The sequence below is a fragment of the Echeneis naucrates genome, chromosome 21, assembly GCF_900963305.1.
Source record: "Echeneis naucrates chromosome 21, fEcheNa1.1, whole genome shotgun sequence".
Classification (NCBI taxonomy): Eukaryota; Metazoa; Chordata; class Actinopteri; order Carangiformes; family Echeneidae; genus Echeneis; species Echeneis naucrates.
In genome coordinates, this window is record NC_042531.1 from 2,051,048 (window position 1) to 2,070,233 (window position 19,186).

Here is a 19,186-nt window from a genome sequence, read left to right on the forward strand (position 1 = left end):
CCAAGAGGAGAGGAGAGGAGAGAGAGCAAAGGAAACAAGGAAAGGAGAAGAGAGGAGACAAAAGGAAAAACCAAACCCTGAACTGCTCCCAGCTGTAGTGCCCTTCAGCAACACACTTCATGTGTCCAGGGAAACGACAACAACAACAGAGAAGACTTTAAAGTCCCGCAGAGCGTTTAGTCCGGCCAGTTCCCACGGTTCTATATCAGGGCATCACACACAAACACACACAAAAACTGTATTTTTAGGCTTGTTGGGTTTGGTAAAGCGAAGCTATAAATCAGAGCCAGAAAAAAAAGAAGTAATGAGTAAATCCAGACGGTAAATTCAGATGATTCACACACACCTACACACGTAACACACAAAGACGCACACTAAAGCACTGACCAAAAATGTACCAAAATAAAAACGAGAATGAAAATATTTCCATCGAATGTTCGATCATTTGTCTGAACGTTGGAGCATCAGAAGCACACACATCGGACTTAAATCTACGTTTATCCGCTTTTATGGATTATTTGTGTGTCCGTGTGTGTGTGTGTGTCTTTTCGTATCGCTCTCCTTCCCAAACAGTCCGTTGCTCATAATGAATTCAATTCCAGCTGACATCAGAGAGCAAACAAAGTCAACGTGATTAATGATTTTACTACGACGAGTTTAATCTCACAGCCTCCGACTTTTAATGTCATCGTTTACACTCAGCTGGACGCTGCAAACAAACCACACACACACTGCAGACGCAGCCGGTTTGTGCGTCTGTGTCGTGCCAAAAGAGGATTCACACTGGGCCATCAATTAGCTACCCTTTGTGCGTCTGTGTGTGTCTGTGTGAGAGAGGCCTGAACGTCTGCCAAGTGACCCTGCAGTGAAACTCTCCCTTTCATACCGGAGAGGTGCATTATGGGAGTCTCTCCACTGGACTTTGAGGTCCAGATCGTGGTCTGAACCGATCCAACACGAGAACAAGAACCCTCGATTGTTGTTACCGGAGAAAGTCACAGGGAAGTTTGCGTTATCAGGTTTGACTTTCACCGCTCTGGTTACCGTGGATACCCGTCAGATGGACGGATTTACATTTCATCAACGTCAAACGAGCGACGGCTCTGTGGGACCGGATCCATGAAGGATCTGCTGCCTCCAGGATCAGGATTTCTGATGGCTGCTCGGTGATTGTGCTGTTTGTTTGTAGCAGCAGGAGGAAACTGAAGTGGACTTAATGGGGGGAAAAGAAACGGCGGTTCATAATTACCGGATCAGATGTCCAATAAAGCTCCAAGTCCATGTGAAGTCCTGACCTGGATGTGGGGGTGTTTTCCTCCAGAGGGACGACAACACAGCAAGCTCAGCAAGAATCTTTCTTTAGGTCACAGTGGGGGGGCTCTGCAGAGCTGCTGCCACCTGTGGCCCTGATCACAGGAGAGGGATTTTACAGCAGTACAGACAGTAAATTAGTCCTGGGGAGGGCCGGAGCCAATCCCAGCTGACGGGCGAGGGCGAGGACAGCCATCAGGGGCAACTTGGGGTTCAGCGTCTTTCTGATAAATGGACGAGCAGCTCCATCAGCTCCATCAACGCCTGTGAGGTGACCACGTTGTTCTCATCTCCTCCGGATAAAACGGGGGTGTGCACATTCTTCATCACTTCTCTCCGGCAGGTGATTTAAGGCAAGACAATAAAATGTCTAAGTAAAGTTTTGGCTGAAAACCTGACGTAGAGCAGCTCGGGGTTAAATCTGTTAACAGGATTATTAAAGCCAGAGTGAAGCTTTTAGTGTGAAATCCCCCCTCAGACTGGGCTTCCTTCCCTGAGCAGCAGTGGAGGGAATTTCACCCGAAAAAGGGGCCGCAATTCGGCAGATCTGATTGGCTCGGACTACAGGAGCATTAGGAAGGGCTTTGTCAAGGGCCTGTAGCAAGAAAAGCCCCGAACGTCAATCGTTGTTTAAAGACAGAATCAACAGCCTCCGTCTGCTGCAGAAAATGTGAAGTATGCTGTTCTTTGTGGCACATGAATATGGACTGAATTATTCTTGAGGTTGCATTTGGTTTGTTTCATGCAGGAAGAGGAACGGACGAGCGAGGAGCCGCCCGCTGATCCAGCAACAATGATATCACTTCCCCTGGGACCGCGGGAGGGATTACATCATTTCCTCCCCGCTTCCTCGCCTCATATTGACATCTGCCTCTGTCTCTCAATTCAAGGAAGGCAGATTATTATAGGAGCGAGTGGGAGGTGGAGTGTGTACTTCATATTCACACACACACACACACACACACACACACACACACACACACACACACACACACACACACACACACACACTCACACACACTCACACACACTCACACTCACAGGGCAGGTACTTCTCCGTAGCTGTTACCTCTGCGTGTTATTCATCTATTACAGGAACATCCACCTGCGTCTCCACCTCCTCCAAAGGTTTGGATGCTTGGAATCACGTGCACACGCAGTTGTGGCCACGTGCACCTTTATGACAAAAGAGACACACACACACACACAGGAGTGTGCGTGTGTGTTTGCAGGCATGCGATGCAGACAAAATTACACCCTATTGTTTCCGAGTGTGCTCGAGCCCCCAAGGCTGGAGATCCCAGAGGTGCTCAGCTGCCACCATGTAACATGATACGTATACATGCACGCACACTCACACACGCACACAGACACACACACACACACAGTGGTGTGTTTCAGAACAAACGACTTCTATTTTTTGCTCCAAAAGAAACAAACAAGAGGCAGCAGGAAGTTGATTCTGCTGGAGCTGAATTGATTTACCACAGATGCATTAAAAGACATGGAGACAGAATCACTGCCAATTGACCCCTGTGAACCAAAACATTACAACCCCCCCCCAAAAAAACATCCACCACCAACCCCCATATGCACAAACAGGCTGCAAGTTGATACACATGAGATAGACGTGATGGTGCGACCACAGGATGGATGGAAAGTGGAGGCTCAGCTTTTATTCTTGGAGCTGAGGTGGCCCCCCCAAAGGGAGAAAACGCTGTCATCAGTATCAAAGTTTGATCTTCTGGTTGGAAAGAAAACTCCTCAGATTTCCAAAATAGCAAGATAAATATGGTCTCATGCTCGGACCGCGATCCGCCCTGGCTCTCTGGTTCTGGCCCTCACGCGGTCCTCCAGACTCAGACCGAGGAACCAGGACGGAAATCGCTGCGACTGATGCAGTCACAACATCGGTGTGGAACCAGATTCAGGGCAAAGCAACTTTTAAAGGGACGCATTTTGTGTTAGCGTTCATCGTGTTGAGCAACAAACTTTACCAACAGCTGCGACCTGAGGTGGAAAGAAATAACGTCTCTCCTCAGCAGCTCGCCTCCACCCAGCTCAGCACCGCCCACTGGTTTCAGAAGAGCTGAGCCGGTCCGACCCTGATCCAGATCTGGGCCAGGTGGACTCTAAAGGTTCTGCAGGTTCGTGGGACTGGAGGTTGATTGTCATGATTAGAAATGACTGTATATTTTCCTCTACGCTGCCAAACCCACACAGCTCCTCGCAGACACACAAACCACTCCTTCACAACTGCCCACAACCGCACACTGTATTTATAGAGTGTGTATTTATATGTATATACACACACACACACACGTGTCTTTGATATGAGCATCAGCAATGCATATACAGCTGTGTGTGTGTGTGTGTGTGTGTGTGTGTGTGTGTGTGTGTGTGCCGCCAAAGCTGATTGATAACAGGGCAGCGCCTTCACACACACTCACACACACACGCATATTAATGGGAAGCTGCTGTTGGTTTCAGGAGGCAGCGCAGCAATTTAGATTTGAAGAAAGCCAAATTTAAACTCCTCCACACCGAAGGTATCCTGTGTCACTTTCCACTATTTGTACCAAACCCCTGCAGGATGTTACATAAAACGGCTTGACTCGTGTCCTGAGTATCCAGATTTATAAAACTGGCCCTGAAGTGTCGGTCCAGTGTTGGAGCTCCTCACCACAGAGACATTAAGTTTTCCACAGAGCACGAACACGAAGCGGACATCGGCCCACACAGGACAGGCGGCGATTAATCGTCCGTGAAACCTGACGAATGTGGAAAGGCCCGCGGGTAAATGTGGCCGACTGTGGAGGCTACACAACAAGAACATTTATTTTGGAAACATCTACATACTTTCCTAACCATCAGCTGAGCTCTGACATTTACGGACTGGAACAGAATAAGTGGCATACAGCATGTTAACAGTGTGCCGCAGCTATGAACACGATGGGACGGGATAATAACAAATCTTACACAAGACATCTCAGCCAGATGTGAGCTGTAACTTTTCCAGATGCCAAAGACCAGTTTATATAACATTACAGCCAAGAACAGAAACAGGAAAGAAGGAGGGACGTAGACGGGACAGCAGCAGAGGCAGGGTGGTGGTGTTCTCCCCATTTCTCAGCTGCGGGGCTGCAGGGATTCGATCTGGAGCCTCCAGAGCAGCTGAACAGAAGAAGCACCCTTTCACCTTTTTTTTTTTTTTTTTTTTTCACAGCAGAATAACTGAACCAAACAAATTCAGCTTAAATTGATGTCATATAACATCTAACGCTTTTTGTCAGGACAACACAGCTGAGGACACAACGTCTTCAACACCCAAAGTGAGGAAGCAGAAAGACCAGAAACAGGTGGAGCAACGCGTAACATGAAGAGGCATATGAATAAAAAAAAAAAAAAAAAACTAATCCAAAATCCAAAAATCAGGAGCGGCAATGTTTTTGATAAAGGTGTCACAACAAAAGAGATTTCCACAACATTTTCAGTGAAGATAAAATATCTAAAACTGTGAGTAAAGAACATTGTACCAAAATCTGAAGACACGTGGAAACACATACGACTGCGGAGGGTAAATCTCTCTCAGCCCACATAAACAGAACGCAGAGCTTTTCCACATGTGATATGAAAATGATAAATAGCAGTTTAATGTTGTTTACCTTTGGTCTGCTGACAGAGCTCAGCTCAGCTCCAACACAGCGCAGAGTGGACGAAGTCAATCAGCCTGCAGAGACACACGGAGAACATTTATTATTACACACCATCGAATTTCCTCTGGACGGGGAGAAAAGCAGATGCGCCGTCTTCCTTCCTGCTCTCTGCACAAAACACACTGGACCTCTGACAGTCGGCGAACTCACGGCCAGAGCCTGAATAATAATAATAATAATGATAATCTGTGATTAAGGGACCAGCTTTTTTTGTGGGGGGAGTGAGAAGATCGGAGCCATCTCCATGAAGTCTGATCTAAAAACTGAAAATGGAATAACCTATATTCACACACACACACACACACACACACACACACACACACACACACACACCTGGCAGCTGTCTACACACCAAATGTACAGTCAGCAGGCGGCACCAGTGTGTGTGTGTGTCATGCTGAGCAGACTGGATGTGTGTGACCTAAAAATAACTGACAGGCCACCACATTGAAATACGCTGCTGTGTTTTTATCTCTCTACATTTGCTGCCTACATCACCGCAGCTAATTACGGCAAAACTCGACACTGTTGTGATCACATCTGTGTGTGTCTGTGTGTGTATGTGCTGTTGGGAAGCTGCTGCATGCTGAACATAAATCCGTCTGTCACATGTCTGAGTCTGTACTCCTTCCACATTACAGCTACGCTGTTCCAACACACAAAAACACACACATCACATGTACAGAGGAAAGCTGCAAACAAACACACACACACACACACACACACACACACACCACACTCCAATCCAAGCTTGCATAAGATCATTAGGTGCTCTCATATGATCAGTAGCTGATGACGGGAGCAACAACAACACCGTTGTTGGGACAAACACACACACAGTGTGCTGCTGCTCATGAGACGTTTGTGTTTGTCGCTGAAACAGGTATGTGTGACTGATCCTGAACTTTGTGATGTCACAGCAAAGCAGCCGCCGCCCCAAATCCACTTGGCCCCACCGTCTCATCGAGTACGAGACTCCGGAGTCGCTGGGGGTTGCCATGACAACCGGATGGCAAACAGCTGCAGCAGCTGAACTCTGGGCGATCTGTTGCGTCCATCCTTCGGTTGTGACACACAACTTCACACTTCCATCTCATTCCAGGAATTATAAGCTGACGCGTCATTTAAAATGCTTCCTCATCGCTCTGTGTCGCAACTGACAACATAATTAGGATGAATTTGCTAATAATGCCGTTTCAAAACAGTCAACCAGTGTCTACAAATATCCCTTTTTCCTGATGAGTATCACTGACGGAGGTTTTCCGGTCCGATCATCTGTAATAAGCGACTTTAGCATCTTTACCTGATGGTGGGAAAATATCGAATACAACATACGATCTTATGAAACTTCTAAAATCTTTTTTCTCGAAAGCGAATTTTCTCTTGTGATCATCCTGGTGAATACTAACATGTTTGCTGAGGCTTTGTTTCTGCCTCTGCTTCTGAGCAGATTGATTCGTCCTGCGTTGCCAAACAGGAAGCATTAAAGGGCGTTATGAAACAACACAGCCTCGCAAAAGAGGCTTTAAAATCTTGGAAAGAAATCTCTCCATTATTTCACTCATAATGAGACCTGGAAGTCTAACACGGCTGGTTAACACGGCTGCCCTGTTAATTGTGTGTATAATATCATGATTATAGTTTCCACAACAAATAATCTGAATTACTGGCAAACTGGTAAACATTTCATTGAAACAACAAACGTATTGTTGGAACAACTGATATCAGACTTCACAAAGCATACAGATCAGTCTGTTTGTTTATTTAATTTTAATTGTCTAAAATATCTTTTAGATCATTTCAGTTGAAATTGTCACGTCTTTGATAATACCTGTTTCTCAAATGTGAGGATTCCCCATTTAACTGTGATGAGCTTTTTTCACTTTCCTCCTCTGATTTATAGAGTAAATGATCAAATATAATCATCTGATTGTGGGGAAAAAAAAGTATTGGGAATAAAAACAGTATGAGATCCGGGCAGGAAAAAGAAGGCTAGCAGTCTCTGCCAACCAAAATTAAATCTGCCCTTTTAAAAAATGTTCTTACTGCTTTGGAAGAAAATGCCAGTGAAGTCAGTTTGTCTCTAAAATGAGGTGAACCCCAGATGAAGTTCATCACAGGAACATTTAACCTCAGTAAAAATCAGTGATGTGATTCTTGTCCAAGCTTAGTAATCATTTCACCCTTTTCAGCTTCTAATAGGCAATAAATGTATGTTAAAATATTAAAACCACAACTGCACCTAAACGGGGTGGCGCCTCTTCACTGAACGTCACATGAGTGGGAAATCTGAGTTCATTGTAGCCTGGAGGAGCGAACTGTGTGTGTGTGTGTGTGTGTGTGTGTGTCTATCTTTGTCAGGATCCTTTGTAGACCTCCTTCAAAGAACTGTATGAAGATTTACAGGTTGGGACTAAGAGCCCTGCTAATGAGTGCAAGTCTGCCTGTGAGCGACTTTGTGTGAGATACCGTGGCGTTTAAATGCATCTATTTAGAGCAGCTCGTCTCTTGACAGCAGACAGTTTAGTCTGGAGCAGCTGAAGGCCGCAGACGTCTGGAGACAGACCGACAGCCACGGCGGATCTTCGTATCTTCAACTCTGCAAACTTGAACAACGTGAACTCTTTTTCACTGCCAGAACTAAACAGGTCTTGTGGCAATCAAACCCCCAACTGCATCAGAATCTGCGCCTCAATGCTGAGCTGCAAGACCTGAATGCACACGGCACTGCCTGGAAACCAGCTCCCCCCCCACACACACACACACACACACACACACACACACACGCTGCACTGCCTAGACAAGGCCAGCCGTCGGGTCACATTACTGCATGCATTCTCTTACGCTGCCCTCGGGTTAAATCTGCAGCGTGCCTTTTTCTTTTTCTTTTTTTTTTATAACTCAGATGGGGCACAAGCTGCCGGCACCAGAGGGCAACGAAAAACGAGACGGAGTGAATGAGAAGAGCAGAACTGCACTACAATGGGAAGCTGAGTGTCCGTGTTGTAAATCGATGCGATATCTGCGTCTCAGCCAGATTCAGTTTTACGACTGCTGGTGTTTTGAAGATGCTTTCAGGAGGGAGCTAAATGCTCACAGGGTTTGAAACTGGGCCGATGTGTCGTTGTGTTTCTTTCTACATCCAATCAGTCGTGGCCGGTTGCTGCTCATGGACATCGGCTCCTTTATTAGGGAAAATCATTGTGTTGCACGAACCAACAGATGAGACGTGAGAAGTTGTCAAGAAAGTTTGATTAGAATAAATAGATTTTGTGGTTTAGTGTGAGCTTCTTAAATGCCTTCATGCACATTAAAAGAAATTATGTCATGCAGGCAGGACAAGACAAGACATCCAGGTCACAGCTAAAGTGCACTGGAATGAAAACATCAGCAGCAGATGAAAATCTTGGGCAGATATTTGACTGATGAAAAAAATCATTATCTGCATGAACAAAATGAGCGACTGACACAATATTTTCCGTTCAGCGCGTTTCTCGCATTTTTCAGCGCAAATGATGAAATGAAGGAAATAATCGTCAGTTGACGTGACGGAGGATCAGGGGTCAGTGCTGCGGCCCCCTCGTTCCAAAGATGCAGCCAGTCGCACCGCCACATTGTGCGTTCGCACTGAAATCTGATGAGTGGCTGTTGATTGTCAAAAGCTTTTTGACTCCTGCAGCGCGAACACAGCAGAACTGTTTCTGAGTGGCCGGCAGGACTGTGAGCCCCAAACTGTGAGGCCTTTAAGACCAGGACCGGTGTTAAGAGGGCTCTCATTATCGCTGTTGAGACTGCAAGCATGAATGGAGGTGCACACACAAATGCACAGACACACACGGGTCTAGTGTTGCTGCAGTGGACTTGGTTGCACTGCAGAACTGTCAGAAAGAATCACAGTGCTTTGACACACACACACACACACACAGAGGGAGGGAACACCAATTCAAGGTCACTGAGCTAGTGGGTTAAAATCCTGCTAACGGCTAACAAGACAAGGACGATGGAAGTGACAAGGTTGACGGCATCCGAGTGCGTTTCCAGTATCTAACACACACATTGGCACAAAGACGACAAAGAGCTCTGTCCAGGCACTGGAGGAACACAAAGTCAGGTTTACGTCCATCAAACAGTCTCAACTTTCCCCCACGTACGAATCAACATCGAGCTTGTTGCTGAAAATTTTCAGGATCGGAACAATAAAGGAGGCAACAGCCCATTTGGAAGTTTGGCTGTTGGTACGCAGCCAACATTAGAATTAAAAACTCGTTAACTCCTTTGTTTCCTACTTTTCTTTCTTTCATTTCTTCGTCGCCTTCTTTTACTGAAGTTAGCATCTGCTGCTCTGTATTTTCAGTTCAATTCCTTTATTTGTCCCGCGGTGGGGAAACTGCAAAAAGATTTCAACTCACGTTCCTCAGAAACCTCAAGCAGTTCTCTAGCAGACTAAACAATTTGAATTGTAAACACACAGCGGTGGCTGAAGCTGGTCGCACGACTGCTGAGTGGAAAGCTGTTAATGTTCATGTTTGACTGGACGGCCAATCCCACATTCATTAGTACACTGAAATTCAACCACGAGATGTTTCAGAGCTAAAGTGTCTCTATTTTGGACTTTTGAAGTGAGCTTAGTGTACATTTAATTCCTGATATACTTCATTACTTTATTGCTATGAGTTTGATATTACTTTAAAATGACGGTAAACAATAACAATAAAGATGAACCAGTTAGCTTAGCGTAGCATTAATACTGGTATTGGAAGGCAGCAGCTGGCCTGATTTGTTTCTTGGTTAATTAAATAGACAGTTGTTTGGTCAGTGACACACAGAATATCCCAGAGCAGCATGCAGTGCCATTAAACATCCAACCAACAGCGCCTGGGCCCGTCACCCCCCCAATAACAGAGTCGTTTTAGCTCCCATCACATTTAAAGATGGCATTTTCCTTCAACACAAGCACAGTGGCATTCTGGGTAAGCGCCTCGCAGTGAGAAAAAAAAAAAAAGCCAAACTTTCCATTTCTACCCGTCCTCAGTTGAAGCGACTCCTGCCAGAAACAACATCTGCTGTAGGAACCAACGACAGAGCGACATGGGGAAGGGAACGTTTTTTTTTTTTTTTTCCTGTGGGTGGATTTTTATGCACAACTCTGAATTTGTGTTCGCCAACGTGCACCGGTTCGCTGTATGTAGGCGAGCGGCACGTCTCCGCAGCTCAGAGACCTGCTCAGGCACATTTAGCCGTACACAGAGAAATAACACACACTTATAGAGAGTTATGGAGCTAATCATATAATGACAGAGCTGAGAAACAGCGACTGAATCTGACTCAGCTAAAAACCATCAGACCAGCTCCAGTTCTGACAAGTCCTGAGCTACAACTACCCCAGGACAAGTTTCACCTCGCTGCCATATAGAAACTTCCACTTCAGAGACTTTGCATCGGTCTTTGGAGCTACTGTATATGTTTGAAACTCTTTACCCCCCCTCGGGTCATTGCATGGATTTAAACTTGTCCAATATACATTATTACGCTATAAGCTAACTGGCCACCTCACGATCAACGGCCAGTTAAACTCACCAGAGCTCCGTTTGTGCTGGATCAACACCACAGAGTAAAATATCTCACTGTGGATTCACTGTAATTCTGAACAAACCAAAAGAGGGATCCTCCAGAAGGTCATCTTGCATTAACAGTCTTTCATCAAAACTGCTTAGAAATCCTGGATCAACATAATCCAGGTTTTCCTTTCGCGGCAGGAACGACTAAGTAACGTCTTCAGTGGTGCCATTTTTACACAATGCAAACAAATGCATGCCACAAAAGAGAATTTAGTAGCTTCTATCACAGCAGCCCCTTTAATGCGCTCCGAGCTGTTAAAGGATCTCGTCCTCCTGATGGCCCACAGATTATCAGGAAAATGTCATCAGACAAACAAATCTCTTTCAAATAAAACACTGTGAGTTTTCGAGGATCTATTCAGTCAGAATGGGGTTCCGCTCCAAACCAATTCAAACTTTGTAGGTAAAATCAAATTGAGTGTGAATATGGAGTCCCATCGTCAGTTTAACACGGCAAACAGGGAAAAACACGTGTGTGTGAATTGTATGTGATTTTGGAGCAGACTGTTGCTGACTTAAAGACACCTACGCAGAGGAGCATATTCCATATTCACTTTCCATCCACACATTTTTCCAAAACCAGTCTGAGGACTTGAGCTGGCCGCTTCCCAGTCACAACTCGACCACGCTTGACTCTTACACAGATATATTTAAAAAAAAAAAAAAAAAAAAATGTCTGCAGATGTTGCCACGAGTGGTGCAAGTCTGCAACTGTGACCTCCGTCCTGGACCGTCCTGCGGCGGCCGAGCTGCTCTTTTCCCCAGAAAGCAGAAAGAGCCGCACGGCGTCCGTTTTCATCCGTGCTGACAACAGAGCGAAGGCCCACATAGTTTCCATCTCCACTGGAGAGCCGTCTGGATATTCTGAGGTAGCTGTGGTTTGGTCTGGGCCTGGTTCACGTGTGAGTGTGTGTGTGTTTTAACATGTGAGCGTGCCAACAGACACACACACATACAACAGTAGCCGTTCCAGACATACTCCAAGTCATAACATTTACACACATCCAACACACAGGTTCAATGCCTTTACCTTTCTGTTAGAATGAGCATCGGAAAACACTTTCTACGAGCCCATGGACACACACACACACACACACTACTGTGTCAACAGTTACTTCAAACCCACCAACGGACTAACCAACAAACCCCAAACACACTCTCACTTTGTTTCACGCTCTCACACACACTTTATAATAACATCACCTCCTTTGAACACCAACGGCACACACAATAAAGGCCGTGTGGCGCAGCACAGCGTATAATTAGTCCGGCTTTCATGCCTCGTTTTACTGCTTTGTGCAGCTAGAGCTAACCGGCCAACAAAGGGCCAGCTCCAGTGTTTTCCGTCTGACTTCATGCTACAGGTGGATTTTCTGTTTGGTATGTTGCTCCTCTGCCTTACGTTGATGTCGTGAAATTTCACAAGCTGCCTTCTTTTTCCAAAAATATGAACACTAAATGAATGTGTATTAATACGTTCTAGACAGCGTGGATTGCAGCTAACCAGGAATATACCTGAACTATATTATCAAGTCCTGTATGTCCTGTCAAGTCCTGATTAAATTCACTAGCTAATAGTTGATCTAACAGCTGAGAGTCTAGAAAAAGGCAAATGAATGAAACAAAAGTCCTCCTGGCAAAACGAACCGTCCACATGGTTGTGCGGTCTGAACCTCGTGCAAATACACACGTCAAAGCTCAGGAAAGATGACTTTGGGGCAAACAGAAAACTACTGTGGCCTCATGAACGAATCCACCGAGTGATTCTAGTAAAATCAGCTGATCTATACAGCCATTCTTTACATGTTTTACCATTACGTGTAATGATTAGGACATTTCACTGTTAAAAAAGATTCCTACACGTTAACAGAAATCTTCGTCATTTCTGTGCAGCACTTTCTTCATGTATATGCATGTCAGTTCGGAGAGTACCAAAACTATGTAAATCAGCTACAGCAGGAAAATGTTGAATCTGGGTTTTTACTTGTGAGTCCTTGAAGTTTGCTTTCATTTGAATCTTAAGTACAAAATTTGAATTCTTCTTCAACCACACCTAAAGCTGAGTTTTCAGAGGCAGCAGAAACTTTAAGAGACAAGTGAAAGAGAACGAGCTTCCATTCAGCACAGTCAAAAACGTCAGTCCTGATCCCCAGCTGCACAGCCTGCCCCTGGATCTCCACAAGGGCCGAGGGACATAGAGCCAGAATGACAAAGAGAGAGAGAGAGAGTGGGAGAAGAGAAAATCGGCTTGGCTAGAGCGATACAACTCAAGAGGAAAAACACAACATAGCAAAAGAGCAGAATAAAAAGAAAGAGAGAAAAAAAAAGTAAAATGAGATTCAATTTTCCAAGAACGCAGGCTGTGCACTAACACAGCAGCAGCAGCCAGAACGGCTCTACATCTGTCTGGAATTAAAGAGAGACGGAGACGGAGCTGAAAACTGCATTTGAACTGGTGTTTTGTTGATGAAGGGAGTCTGTGTAGAATCCCACGCAGACCAGATCCACACATCCACGTCCCCGCAGAAATGAAACACAAAGTCACGATGCTGCAAGTTCTCAATCTGCCGCTCAGCTATAAATTTGATTGCATTTAAACAGCTGAGTTTTGCATTTGAAAATAAATATGATGTCACAACAAAGCAGTCAGTTCCGTATTCTTAATTGATCGCTTGGCCAATCAGAGCAGAGGCTCTGGCACTGTCTTCTGATTGGCTGACAGAAGATGAAAATTGTTGGATATCAAAAAGCCAGATGCCTTTTAAAAGTTTTGACAGATTTTCAAATGTCTTTAAAGCTTTTCTGGTCAGATTGTTAACTTCAAATCAAAATTTTACTTTAATTCTTGTGCACCAGTTTTGAGACATTTTTCTCCTGTTGCGGAAAAATGACTGATATCTGAGCCGTAACTGCTTTCCGTCTTTGGATTGCGCTGCTTTAAAGGTAGGATTTTTATTCATGTATTTATTTTTTTTGTACGTCACAACTGTATCAACAAACGAACGTCTTTGCTCCGTAACAACGTCACCACACTATTACAGGAATGTCCTCCAGAAAAACACCAGCTTCCCAAACAGCATCCCTGACCTCTGAACCCTGAGGGGGGTTTTCCTTGTGCACACATACCACAGAAATACACAAACTGTTTTTGTGAAAAGTCACATTTTCTTAGTAGAGCAGACAGCGAACGCACCATCGGGACGTTTTATCGTTCTACTGTTTGATGTTTACTTTACAGGGCAGTTAACAAAAGGAGAGGACTATTACCTCATCTGGATACGCCATTAATATGGTGTGTTCCTGTGTGTGTGTAGGAGGCGGACACACACATACAGGCTGAGTCATTGCAAACACACACACAATTTTGTTTTTTGTTACAAGTGTTGTCCACCTGTTTTTGTGAGGATTCATCATTTTCAGTGATCACACATGCATGAAGAAAAAAAAAAATATGATCAAGAGTCATCTTTGAAGAAAATATGACTCCCACTTAACCGAGGTCTTGACTGCATGAGGAGCAATGTCTGTTTTTGTTAAACATCAGTGAGACGATACGGGACACAAAATGCAGATGCAGCACTTAAAAGAAGCACACAAATGCAGCTGCTGTTTTTTAAATTAATAATGTCACGTTTCATCGTGTTGTGTTTGAAAACTTCAGAACGCCCTCCGCTGCTGTCTGTGATGTTTTTGTTGATGCAGCACACTTTTTTTTTTTTTTTATGTATGTACTTTGGCAATAATTTAAAATACAATCAGACATCCTGTGTTGGATGTCGAGTTTATTAAAAAATTCAAACCAAAATGTTGTCTTTGAGTACACAACTAGTGTGTCTGCTGTTTAAATTATCCCGTTAATCGATGCTGACTGATTGGCCTCCATTTCGGCATCTTGCAGCTTCCCTGAAAGCAACTTCATCCTCAAAACTGTCAGTCAAATCAGTTAGTGTGGTTGGTTATTGGTGTGAGTTGTCCTTATTGTGTAATCGACCCTTTTTGCTTCTCATCAGAAAGCAACATCTGAAGCGTTCTCAAGAACCGGTTTGAAGAGCGGACTACCTGACTGACAGGTACGACTAAAAAGGAGAACAGACACAAACTTTATGGAATTTTTTTTTTTGGACAGTCAACCGATTCAGTGGAATCACACACGACTCCCAAAGGCCAGTCCGACGATGACAGATGGGTCTGCTGTCAACGTGTTTGTGAGAGAATGGGTGAGCGCAGTAGAGTTTAGTGAAAATGGAGTGTGGAAGTCCCCGCTGATCGCTCAATAGGTGATAAATGCAGATATTTCATGGTACACTGAACAACTTTGGACAACCAGCTGAAAGAAACAGCCTTGCACAGTTCCAGTTGGGCTGCCGTAGCGTTGGAAATTTTTCAGAAAGACCTTCTTACTTTGTGCTGCACAAAGCTCTTTCGCACCAAAACCGTTGAAGGTGCCACATTTTCACTCCCTTTTCTGCGCTGATAGTTTATTTCAGCTGTATGGCAGGATCTGAACCAGGGAAAGGTTACATAAGTGGAGCTTGTAACTGGAGAGTTGGCATTAAGTCCATTTCCTGCGCCGACAGGATAAATGAATTACGATTACCACCTTTTTACCACCGCTGAAGTGGACTTTGAGCTGCTGAGTCGACGCCGGTGGACCGAACAAAACATCAAGAGACCTGAGTGACTTAAACCGCCATAAAATTAAATCCTTTCCTCCGTGAAGAACGGTGAGTGTGTGTGCAGCACAACGTGCAATCAAATCAATCAATTCAGATATCACAGATGCATATCGAAGTTCTGATAATGTAAAATAAACAGTTCATGAATCAGAGCCAAACTGAACCTCCCTGATATCCACAACAGCGAGCTTATATTAGGCTACTTAGCCATAAAGCCTGTGTGTTTTCATTAAAAAGAATCAGCTGTACGTCACTGCCCAGCGATCTCACAGACCAAGCCATGAATGGAAAACACACACAGCAGACACACAATCTCCACTTTCTCCCTCCAGTCCTGGTGCGGTTTAACGTGCGTGCATCTCTGCAGGCTTCGCACTGACACAGCAAAACAGACGGTGCTGCATTACACGACACACTGTGCACTTTTGTTCCAGGTTACTCCGATTTATCCACGTGGTGGAATGGATGCTGGAAATGTGTGAGGACATAAGTGTTTCCTTTTAGCTACAGTTGTGACTCTATAATCTCAGCTGCATTATTTTGGCGAGACCGTTGAGGTTTGACTGAATATGAATCTGCGGCCCTGCTGCTCCTTCACACCCTCTCTGTCTGTCTCACCCCTGGGACAAAGAGGAATTTCCTGAGAGAAGAAGGGATGACTTTTCCATACACTTGGTGAGAGTCCGACACACACACACACACACACACACACACACACACACACACACACGCAGAGTGCATGACAAAAAGGAAGGAAGAGGGAAAACAGCATCAAATAGTGACCTGGATTGACTTCTTGCAGCCACCGGTGAGAATAAACTGACAAACTGCAGCAGAGCAGCTGATACAGATGCAACTCGTGCATTTGATGCGATGTTTACAGAATAACTGCAGAGCTGCCAGAGGAAGCGCAGCCGGCCAACGCTCGCTGGCTTCGCGGAAATGCAGATGTGCAATTCAGCAGACATTCATATCTACTTAAGTGCCCCTGAGCAAAACAGCGGAGCCCTCGGCCGCTCACAGAGCATAATCCAGCATGGGAAACTGACATTTTGTCTTAAAATATCGAGGGGTGCTGCGGCAGGAAATTCTCCCTCTGGGGAACATAAACCTGTCGATTACTTCCACTCACTAACCAGCAGCTCAAACGGAGGTTTTGCATCAAAGTTGGGGGCCGAAGCTGCGCGTTTATCACCTCAAACCAAAAAAGCCAGCTGACATCAGAAGTGTGACAGCCTTGGACAACAAAGACCAGACTGCTGTCAGTCCACTGCTTGTAAATTCTCATCCTGGTTAACGCCACAGGCCACAAGCAAACCCTGCTCTAACTGAAGGACTCAACTTCCAGACTCAAGACTTTGATTCTCCCATGAGAAATGCAACAAGACCCTCTAAAGGCTGCTGCTCCTGAACACCACTTACAAAAATCAATCGACAAAGCGAAAGTCATACCGCTTGATCATTTGGAGAAGCAGCGCAGGCCGACCGCAGGAAGCCTGGAGATGTAAAACTCCAGTGGAGCTGGCTGAGCAGCGTTCAGCTGAAGTAGGGCAGGGGGGGGGATTTTTATACTCCAGTTAACCCTCAGCGCTCCTGAATTCTGCCCCACTTTGCTGCACGCGACCGTCTCTGCGGTGATGGGCCGGGTTACAAGATACCAGCCCTCAGAGACGACCCACCAGCATTAGTCCTGGTGAGCATCGTGCGAGTTTTAAATATTTGAAGGACCGCGGCTTTCATCACAGTCACACTTGGGTTCAAAGCGGTGGGCGTTAATGTTCTTGGCTGCGTTATGAACCTTTTTGCAGCGACAGCGCTGGTCCTTTGATTAAATTTAAACCCTGGCACAAAATGTTTGCAGGACCATTTCAATAATTGGATATGGAAACTGAAGTTCTGTACTTCGCTGGCCCAGAGGGGGATGTGATGACATCACTGCGTGAAAATCAGCATTATTCATTTGAATGGCACTCAGACGGCGGCCATCAACAATCCCTCAGCGTTGTGCCAGCGCAGTCTAAAGCAATCTGGTAATGAAGCACTCAATCAGCTGATCTCCAGACTGGACTTCTTTGGGTTCATGTGGGTCCAGCTCCTCTGACGCTGCAGCAACGCCACTTCTAAGGTCACAAAACCACCATTATGAGGACGGCGTTCTAACTGCTGGGAGGCAGAACAACCTGGTAACCTTCATGACATCTAAACAGATTTACGCTCCCTTTAGCTCCATGTAATAATTCCTGATGCCAGCTGATGATTTGTGTTCAACAACTCTGCTGGGACAACTCATTTCGAGGTGCATCAGAGGGAGGACGGGCCTACCTGCAGGAAGACAGCAGGAGGAGGGGGTGAGACAGACAGACAGACAGACAGACAGACAGATGGCAGGCCTGCATGTCTGATGATGCTGAATTTAAAATGCCCCCCCCCTCCCCAGTCTGTATATTATTTAAAAAGATGATTAAGCTGTCCCTGAACTGGATGGAGGCAGCTGCGGGGGGAGCACGCCCATGGCCGTGTAACGCTGTGTGAATGCCACGCCTTGGCTGGTTGTGTCAGTTCAGCACAGTCCGAGCTACATGCAACACACACACACACACAAAATACAAAAACACAAAAACATAACCCCCCCCCCCCCCCCCCCCCCCCCCCCCGCCACCCCGCAGCAAAATGTTCCGCCGCCCTCCCGGAGGATCCAGGCCGGGGGAGTGTGCAGGCCGTGCTGCGTCTGACCGAGCACACATGCCCAGAGAATAACGGCGCAAATCTGCACCAACTGGGCAAATGCCCCCCCCAAAAAAAATAAAATGCACGTAACCAGCTGTAAATATATAACAACCCCCCCCCCCCTTCTTTCTCTGACCGGATTAATTAATTAATTAATTGGCTTTTATTGCGGCGGATGTTCATTAAAGGAGCCGCTCTCTGCGGTGCGGGTCCGGATCAGACCTTTACAGGTCCAGACCCGGACCGGGGGGGTGTGAGGGGGTATGAGGGGGGTGAGGGGGGTAAGTAGAGAGAGGAGAGATGCATTAAGGTGAAGGGAGGGATCGGGCTACTCACGGTGCGGATCCTGGGAGGTATCCTGGTCCTCGGGAAGAGAGAGAGAGAGGGAGAGAGGGAGAGAGGGGGAGAGGGGGAGGAAGAAAACCGCAGCCAGCAGCGGGGGGAGGAGGGGGGACACAGAGGACAGTCCGTCGGCCCAGGCTTGGTCGGGATCCGTGCCGGTCTTCGGTCCCGCTCCCGGATTTGCCAGATTCCCAGATTCCCAGATTCCCCTGCTGCCTCTCTGACTCCCAGCAGCCTCACTGTGGAGTCAGGGCAGAGGCAGGAAGCGCTGATGACGTCTGGGCCGGATTTTCACAATAAAACCCGAGGTCAAAGCGGCGAACAGGCAGAGACGGTAAAGAAAACAAAAAGAATAAATAAAAAAGTAAACCTATCCTATTATTTTATCATATTTTTGATTTCTCACCTTTTCCATTAAATTCTGTATTATCAGTAACTTCCTGTTCATAAAGCCCAAATCTGTATAAGACACCAAAACGATCAAAACGTGATGACAAACAACAACAAATGAATCCACACGGAGGAAATACAAAAAAAATCTGCTCATCGAGTCCAACAGAAATGTGTGATATTAATTTATCAACTCTGCTTTTTATTCTGAAGTTTCGACTGCCGGATTTCCGGTGTTTTTAAATCTAACTTGACTAACTATTCCAGCCGAACCGGATCCCCCCCACCTCAGCGGGAGCGTGCATCCAGACCCTGCGCGTTCCCGGAGCCTTGTTTCCTGTCCTGCCCAACCCAGAAACCAGCCAATCAGAACCGATGACGTCATCTAACTTTATTCTATTCTAAT

The 19,186-nt window shown here is 45.8% G+C and overlaps 1 protein-coding gene across 2 annotated transcripts in view; it reads right to left on the reverse strand.

The window, feature by feature from the left end:
- raph1a (Ras association (RalGDS/AF-6) and pleckstrin homology domains 1a) overlaps positions 1 to 18,615 on the reverse strand; it is a 42,110-nt gene extending 23,495 nt beyond the window's left edge. For both annotated transcript variants that reach the window (XM_029529788.1, XM_029529787.1), the window contains exons 1-2: positions 18,385 to 18,615; positions 4,977 to 5,041 (exon numbers count right to left, since the gene is read on the reverse strand). The gene's annotated coding sequence lies outside the window, so the exon portion shown is untranslated. The remainder of the gene's footprint in view (positions 1 to 4,976; positions 5,042 to 18,384) is intronic.
- Positions 18,616 to 19,186: the final 571 nt, after the last annotated feature.